The following is a 9,573-nucleotide window of genomic DNA, read 5'->3' as shown; positions in this document are numbered from 1 at the left end:
GCTGAGTACAGGTGGAAAATCTCACAAGTGGATCCTGTAGTCTTCTATTGGCTGCAATGTGACTGGAGTATTTGCCTGTCATGTTGATGACTTCATCTGGGGTGGCTCACAGACCTTTGATACAACTGTGATTCCACACCTCAAAGCTGTTTTCCTGGTCGGCCGTGAGGAGCATGATAGAGTTTGTTATGTTGGCGTATGCTCTAGTCGGCTGGCCCTCGCTACATATTCGTCGCCAGACCCACTGGCTCCAGGTCATCTACAAGTCTATGCTAGGTAAAGCGCCGCCTTATCTCAACTCACTGGTCACGATAACAACACCCACCCGTAGCACGCGCTCCAGCAGGTGTATCTCACTGGTCATCCCCAAAGCCAACACCTGCTTTGACCGCCTTTCCTTCCAGTTCTCTGCTGCCAGTGACTGGAACGAATTGCAAAAATCGCTGAAGCTGGAGACTTACATCACCCTTACTAACTTTAAACATCAGCTATCTGAGCAGCTAACCGGTCGCTGCAGCTGTATATAGTCTGTAAATAGCCCACCCAATCTACCTACCTCATCTCCATATTGTTTTTATTTACTTTGCTGCTCTTTTGCACACCAGTATCACTACTTACACACCATCATCTGCTCATCTATCACTCCAGTGTTAATCTGCTAAATTGTAATTATTTTGCTACTATGGCCTATTTATTGCCATACCTCCTCATGCCATTTGCACACACTGTATATAGACTTTTTTTTCTATTGTGTTGACTGTACGCTTGTTTATTCCATGTAACTCTGTGTTGTTGTTTCTGTCGCACTGCTTTGCTTTATCTTGAAATCACAACAAGTGACTCTAAAGTTTCAGCATGTTGGAAAAGATGACTCTCCAAAACGAGTTGTCTTCAGTGATGCTTCCCTAGGGAACCTTACACATGGAGGCACACAAGGTGGACATCCAGTCTTGTTATTGGGTGAAGAAGGAAGATTCTCACATCTGTTGGCAGTCAAAAAGCATCAGAAGGGTTGTCCGAAGCACACTTGCTGGAGGAAACCTTGCTCTTGCGGATGGAATTGACAATGCCATCATCTGGCAACTCTGTTCTCAGAGCTTACCACTGGTGAGACAAAACGGCACATTCTACCTGTAGTTTGTCTCACTAACAACTACTCCTTTGTTGATGCTGTCAAGTCAACCAAGTCTGTCACAGAGAAAAGATTTTGTCTTGAGATTAGCAGCATCAAGGAACTTATTCAAGCACAGAATATGCAGCGGATCCTGTGGTCGGCCACTAAGGAACAGCTTGCTGACTGTCTGACTAAAAATGGAGCATCCAGTTTATGCTCCTAAAGGCACTCAGTAAATGAAAGTGGCAGCTTGAGTAATAAAAATAAGAACCTTGTCACACAACCCATTTGTAATGGGTAACTTAAATATTACTTGGGACATTTTACTTTGTTGATGTTTTGTCTTTATAGAAAAGTGGGAGATTGTTAAGTTCATGTTTTAAGTATCCCTATATTTCTGTTATTACGGTGCGATTACTCTGTTATTAGTATGCCTGCGCTGTAGTCTTACTGTTGATTCACCTGGCCTGAGTGCAATGGCAACCATGTACTGTGGAAATACGGTGAAGTAAACGCTGTTAAACTGGAACCTAGTCGTTGTCATTTTAAGTTAACATGGATAAGAGCGTCTGCTGAAATGTACAAATTAATTTTCTGTCTGTGGCATCTTTTTGTCCAACAGAAAGACAAGGCCGGCGATTTCAAAAAGCAGATAATCAAATACCTGGAGTCTCTGCAACAGTCACAGCAACAGGTAGCAGTTTCTGCTCAATGGAGTAAACCTGGGCCTGTATTTATAGTGTCTCAGAATAGGAGTGCTGATCTAGGAGACATTTAGCCTTTTAGATCATAATGAATAGGATTATATGGATGGAATTAAAGTAAATAAAGACCTGGACAGATACACATTATATAGTACATGAGGTATTTGGTATACGAAGGCTGTTTCTAATGGCAAGAATATCTGAATTGATTTGGGAACATGGTTGACAATGTCTGTGTACATCTCCTCCTCTCTTTTTAGCTGATAAAGTACTGGGAGGCATTCTTGCCAGAGGCGAAAGCAATTGCATGACCGTCAATCCAAAAAACGAAGAGGAGAAGGCTGACTTTTTTTATACACTTTACCTCTCACCTATAAACCAAGAAAATAACCTAGAGAGCACTGCAAAGGGAGAAATTTGATACAATCAAGTACTTTTTTTAAAGCACCCTAAACCTATAGTTCTTCTGTTGTATTAATAATTGTATATTTTAATTTTACCTTCCACATATATTTTCTTAACGGCAAAAAATACCTTTGCTCGTGTGATGCTATGGACATGTGTGAGGGCTGGGTGTCTGTACTTCTTGCAAAAGATGAAAACAATAGTTAATTATAGCTCACATGAATGATTCCACTTGTTTCCACTTCAGAGGAGCAGCCATTGTTCTCATGGTTAATATAAGGATGTATTCATTATGCCGATTCTGTTGCAAAAGGTTTCTTAAATGGAAGTACCTAAGTTTGTCATAACTTTTGTTTTGCTGTTTAGTTATTATATGGTTTACATAATGAATACACCCCTGGTCGCAAAAACAATGATTGATAGGCAGTTTCAACTTTTTTTTCATTTCACCATTTATTGGGTTAAAATACAAATTATACATTTGTGACGAGCCATCCACAATAACCACAATCCATAAGGCGCAAATAGCGAAATGACAGAGCAGCAGTGTGATTCACATCAATGCGCCTAGATATCAATAATAAGTGATATCCGTATCGCCCATAGGCTATACCACCACTGTGGTCCTTGCCGCCAAGCATTTATTCAAGTTAGATAATCTTTGGATGCTGACAGTAGTCGCACCTTTGGAAGACAACTTGGACTGTAGCTTACAAAAGCCTATTCCTGCTCTTTTCCCACCATCCATCAAACGTATTTGGTGTCATCAAAGTGGTCTCTGATTTATGGTCAGACTCACGCAGGCGGAACAAACTTAAACTTGCACCTTTTTTCAATGCTGTTTTGAATGTCATTGAGAAAACAAAGGTGTCTATTTTTAAAGTGATCATAGAAGTAATCTAGTTTTTCAAAAGTATCTAATTACAATATCTTTGCAGGTAATATAATGGATTATAGGTACAGTTTTTTTTTTTTTTAATCTGTTACATGTAATCTGTTACTCCCCCATCCTGCTCCCATCACACAAAGCAGTGTCTGGAGCTTTCAAGGGGACCTAGATTGTCACGACTTCCACCGAAGTCGGTTCCTCTCCTTGTTCGGGCGGCGTTCGGCGGTCATCGCGCACCGGTAAACATGTGCACAAGCACTTACAACAAACAATTCCACACAAAGACATGGGGGGAACAGAGGGTTAAATACACAACACATAATGAGGGAAATGAGAACCAGGTGTGTAGGAAAACAAGACAAAACAAATGGAAAATGAAAAGTGGATCGACGATGGCCAGAAGACCGGTGACGCCAACCGCCGAACGCCGCTCAAAGAAGGAGATGTCGTGTCTTTGGGCATCATTAACTTGAAGACATGTTTATCAAATAACTTTCTGTAATTATTATTACGCAATTAACTGATTAATCGTGTAACTGTAATTAACTAGGAGGTCGGGGCACCAAGGAAAATATTCAGATTACAAAGTTATAATTTTCCTAATATAACTTTCCAAATATCATAATATCTGACCGATTATCTTCTGATTAAAGGGATCAACCGAATGGGACCGGCAAGCTTATTGTTTAGAAACAATGAGGGGACATTGGGAGCTGCTTTTGAGAGGAAAGATCAGTCAACAAAGTGAATGAGCTGGGGTGGCTGAAGGTGTAAAAAGTTTTTACACAGTATAAATTGTTGTGTATGGGAGATTGAGAAATGGAACCTCAAATGCTCTAATTGTTGTGTATGAGAGCATTTGAGGTTCCATTTCTCAATCTCCCATACACAACAATTTATACTGTGTAAGAACTTTTTACACCTTCAGCCACCCCAGCTCATTCGCTTTGTTGACTGATCTTTCCTCTCAAAAGCAGCTCCCAATGTCCCCTCATTGTTTCTAAACAATACGCTGTCTGCTAAATGACAAAAAATGTAAAAATGTAAATGTACATTTACTGTCTAAGCACAACCAAAACCCCCTTCCTCATCTCAAAGTACCGTCTGTAAACCTCCCCCAGCCCATTGACTTTGACAGATTTTTCTTGTCAATAGTAGCCCTTCGCATGGGAATTTTGTAGAGATGGGTTTGTATTGTGTTTCAAGAATCTGCAGAGAAAAGAATGCTGTTCATTGACTATAGCTCAGCCTTTCCAAGTTCTTAAATTTTTCCAGATTGACTGACCTTCATGTCTTATAGTAATGATGGATTGTCGTTTCTCGTTGCTCATTTGAGCCATAATATGGACTTGCTGTCAAGGTTGTGCGCTACTGGTAAGAAGTCAGGTGCAGGAGAGCAGAGAGTTGTGATCAGGCACACTTTATATGGCAGAAGCACAAAAGACAGACACAACGGCGTCAAAAAATCTCCAGCCAATGGCAAATAGGAATAAGCGCGAAAACACTCACAATAATGCAAATGTATGACAATAAACATACTACGGGTCAAAATATGATACCCGGGGAAAAACCAGTCTGGCGTGTAACAGTAAACACGTAACAAAACAATTCCACACAAAGACATGGGGGGAACAGAGGAATATATATATGCAGTGTGATTAGGGAATGCAAACCAGGTGTGCGGAGAACAAGACAAAACAAATGGAACAATGAAAAATGGATCGGCGATGGCTAGAAGGCCGGTGACGTCGACCGCCGAATGCCGCCCAAACAAGGAGGGGAGCCGACTTCGGCGGAAGTCGTGACGCTTGCTCTCTACACCCGCAATAACATCTGCTAAATATGTGTATGTGACCAATAACATTTTATTTGGATTTCTATCCCACAATGTTGTGCTCCATAACCACGAGGTGTGTCCTGAGACTGGCTGAGAATTAACTAACCAACCATAGAGGATTTATACACATTCATCATTGCTACCAACACACAAACAGAGTGTGACTGAGCTACAGTTGAAGTCGGAAGTTGACAAACATGTAGGTTGGAGTCATTAAAACTCGTTTTTCAACCACTACACAAATTTCTGATTAACAACTATAGTTTTTGCAAGTCGATTAGGACATCTACTTTGTGCATGACAAGTAATTTTTCCAACAATTGTTTACAGACAGATTATTTCACTTATAATTCACTGTATCACAATTCCAGTGGGTCAGAATTTTACATACACCAAGTTGACTGTGCGTTAAACAGCTTGGAAAATTCCCGAAAAATACGTCATGGCTTTATAAACTTCTGACAGGCTAATTGACATAATTTAAGACAATTGGAGGTGTACCTGTGGATGTATTTCAAGGCCTACCTTCAAACTCAGTGCCTCATTGCTTGACATCATGAGAAAATCAGCCAACCTCCACAAGTCTGGTTCATCCTTGGGAGCAATCTCCAAACGCCTGAAGGTACCACGTTCATCTGTACAAACAATAGTACGCAAGTATAAACACCATGTGACCACGCAGCCATCATACCGCTCAGGAAGGAGATGCGTTCTGTCTCCTAAAGATGAACGTACTTTGGTGCGAAAAATACAAATCAATCCCAGAACAACAGTAAAGGACCTTGTGAAGATGCTGGAGGAAACAGATACAAAAGTATCTATATCCACAGTAAAACAAGTCCTATATTGACATAACATGAAAGGCCGCTCGCTCATCAAGGAAGAAGCCACTGCTCAAAAACCGCCATAAAAAAGCCAGACTACGGTTTGCAACTGCACATGGGGACAAAGATTGTACTTTTTGGAGAAATGTCCTCTGGTCTAATGAAACAGAAATAGAACTGTTTGGCCATAATGACCATTGTTATGTTTGGAGGAAAAAGGGGGAGGCTTGCAAGCCAAAGAACACCATCCCAACCGTGAAGAATGGGGGTGGTCGCATCATGTTGTGGAGGTGCTTTGCTGCAGGAGGGACAGGTGCACTTCACAAAATAGATGGCATCATGCAGGAGGAAAATTATGTAGATATATTGAAGCAACATCTCAAGACATCAGTCAGGAAGTTAAAGCTTGGTCGCAAATGGGTCTTCGAAATGGACAATGACCCCAAGCATACTTCCAAAGTTGTGGCAAAATGGCTTAAGGACAACAAAGTCAAGGTATTGGAGTGGCCTTCACAAAGCCCTGACCTCAATCCTATAGAAAATTTGTGGGCAGAACTGAAAAAGTGTGTGCTAGCAAGTAGGCCTACAAACCTGACACAGTTACACAAGCTCTGTCAGGAGGAATGGGCCAAAATTCACCCAACTTATTGCGAGAAGCTTGTGGAAGGCTACCTGAAACGTTTGACCCAAGTTAAACAATTTTAAAGGCAATGCTACCAAATACTAATTGAGTGTATGTAAACTTCTGACCCACTGGGAATGTGATGAAAGAAATAAAAGCTGAAATAAATCATTCTCTCTACTATTATTCTGACATTTCATTCTTAAAATAAAGTGGTGATCCTAACTGACCTAAGACAGGGAATATTTACTAGGATTACATGTCAGGAATTGTTAAAAACTGAGATTAAATGTATTTGGTTAAAATGTATTTAAACTTCCAACTTCAACTGCATATCGACAAATCTAGTTTTAGTAACAGAGTGTTTTCCAGACAAGGGTGGAATAGATGGATACCAAATTGAGCTACCAAATAAGAGTAACATTAGCTAGCTTGCCTTAGCTAACATCAGTCAGAGATCGAGCAAACAAATATATTTACTCCACTGAAAGCATCTTTCAGTCTAGCAGTGACTGCCATGGCATAAGAAAAATTGATTGACAGTGTATCCCAAAAGATAGCAGCTATATGATTTAGCTGATGGCTTTCAGAGTTCAGTACAGGACTGTAATGGTTAGCAAATTTACTCAGCTAGACTAGCAAGCTAGCTAACGTTAGATACCGAGGTAAAGACAGTTTCAGGTTGGATATTCGACGGATATTTGCCTGTAGTTTTCCTTACGTCCACCAACAGCAGTTGGGGACCGTCAACATAGTGACAAATCTAATTTTTCAAATTTCAATTGCTCTTTAACCATTACTCCTAGAACTTTCAAAACTGCTTCTAGCTAACCCGATGGCATAGACACACATTGCACACACTTTTTTTGTCGATTTACATCTCGCACTATTTTAAAATATTTATTTACATTTTTGAATTTCAATTGCTCTTTTGTCATGTGACCTACTGACTTCAAACAAGGTTCAGAATGTACACTCAGCGGGCCTACATGTTGCACACCTTTTTAGTTTGTCCATTTTCATCTCACACAATTTAACTGAATTTTCAAGGTTTTTCAGTTTTTCTAATTTCAAAGCTGGAGAATGTCCACTTGATCATGTGACCTACTGACTTCAAACAAGGTTCAGAATGTCCACTGACTACCCTTATATATTGCACACACTTTAGTTGGTCCATTTTCATCTCACTCGATTTTACATGAATTTTTCAAAATGTAAAATGTCAATAGCTCCTAGGTCATGTGACCTACTGACGTCAAACAAGATTCAGAATGTACACTCAGTGGGCCTACTCATTGGCACACCTGTTTGTTTGTCCATTTCATCTCACACAATTTTACAGTAATTTTCCTGCTCTGCCCCCCTGAAGGATAGTGTCACTCACACACCTATTCACTTGGGCCTTCTCCCTGGGGACTTCCTGACCTCAAGGCAGGTACTCCATTGACCTGTTGACCTCTGACTTCTTGCCTCTAGGCACACGCTCCCTGCTCGCCTGCCTGCCCTCTCCCTGGGCCTGAGAGTCTATAGCTTACTCCCTGGAACTACAGACCTCCAGGGCTCCACACCTACTCTCCCTACCCGGTCAACACCCTCTCCCTTGGCCTTAGAGTATAGCATGCTCCCTGGAATTACTAAGACGTGTATAGTCCCACTGTCAAGAACAGGCTCTGCGCACCTGGTATCCTGAAACAAGCTCTGTGCACCTGGTGACCCGCCCATTTTTTATCCGCTCAGAGACTAAGTCACCAACCCAACCTCCACAGCCTGAGCGCTTCCCCCAACCCCTGAGTCACGCCCGGTGGTATCATCAGAGGCTTTTCTGTCTTACAAGCTGGACATCAGTTGCCGCTACTAACCTCCAGCGGACTTTAACTGGTTTTAGAGCCAATCGACATCAAGTGCCAGTGCAATATTTATAGGCTTGAGAACAAAATACCCCTCGCAGTATCTAGCGGCACCATTAACCGGGTGTCAGAAAAAGCAACAGAAAATAATCATCCCCTTTCAATCATTTCCTTTCCCAGTCAGCCATCCAGGACAGAACCATAGGAACCACCTTTACCTGCGCTTCCTCGATCTTCCTCACTTTGACATGAGAGGGTCACAGTCACCCACGGGTGATTTGAGTGCGACCTCGACAGGTAGGTACGCTCCTTTGAATTTCATCAAGTTGACATTCAGTGATCTGTGCCCAGTAGGAACCTAGGCTTCTTCCGTTCATTTTATGGTTCAGCAGCAAATCAATGGGCGTGGATGGTACTACCCACATCAGATGTAGGCCTCCCTCCCCAGACAAGCTGGATACCTCTCCCCACTTTGTAGGGCATGCCCGATCACTGCGGGGCCAATGGGTTTAGTCTCCACCTCAAGTCTAGTAGAGGAGACCTCCCCACCTACAATGTGTGGGGCCGGCGAGCGCCGTAGCTGGGGAGATCCGCGACCCAACCGCCGGACCCAACCCCCCACAGGTCCGCCTTCGGCCCGCCGATGGACACCATCCCGACGAACCCCCGCACGCAGCCCCTTCCGAGACTACACACGAGAGACCGCAAGATGGGCCGCACAACAAACTTCCAATGATGGTGAGAGGAGGGCGACGGAGCGACTGCTCCCCTAGCCACGGTTCAAGCCTAGCCCCGCATCGCACCCAAGCCCGACCGACCAAGCCCTTAGAGCCAATCCTTATCCCGAAGTTACAGATCTTTTTTGACAACTTCCCTTACCTACATTGTTATAACACGCCAGAGGCTGTTCACCTTGAAGACCTGCTGCGGATATGGGTACAGCCCGGCCTGAGATTTACACCCTCTCCCCCAGATTTTCAAGGGCCAGGGAGAGCTCACCGGATGCCGCACCGCTTTCCAGGGCTTGGGCCCCTCTCTCGGAACAAACCCATTACAGGGCACCCTGCCCTTCACAAAGAAAAGGGAACTTTCCCCGGGGCTCCCGCCAGCTTCTCCGGGATCAGTCGCGTTACCGCACTGGATACATCACGACGCCCGTCTCCGCCAGTCCGTGGACATTCTGAAAGTAGTTTGAGTTCAGTAGGTCACATGACCAAGGAGCTATTGAAATTAGAAAATTAGAAAAATATATGTAAAGACGTGTGAGATGAGCAATTGTCTACTGCATAGGGTTAAGGACTTGCTTTCAGCTGTCAAAACATGATCTTAAA

The 9,573-nt window shown here is 42.8% G+C and overlaps 1 long non-coding RNA gene across 1 annotated transcript; it reads left to right on the top strand.

The window, feature by feature from the left end:
- Window positions 1-1,735: 1,735 nt before the first annotated feature.
- Window positions 1,736-2,559, top strand: LOC123727753 (uncharacterized). The gene is made up of 2 exons (XR_006759629.1): window positions 1,736-1,808; window positions 2,079-2,559. It is a non-coding gene; the product is annotated as an uncharacterized lncRNA (long non-coding RNA).
- The last annotated feature ends 7,014 nt before the right edge of the window (window positions 2,560-9,573 follow it).

The sequence above is a fragment of the Salmo salar genome, chromosome ssa16 (assembly GCF_905237065.1).
Source record: "Salmo salar chromosome ssa16, Ssal_v3.1, whole genome shotgun sequence".
Lineage (NCBI taxonomy): Eukaryota > Metazoa > Chordata > Actinopteri > Salmoniformes > Salmonidae > Salmo > Salmo salar.
Note: the sequence above shows the minus strand (reverse complement) of the source record. Positions and strands in the feature narration are given on the sequence as shown.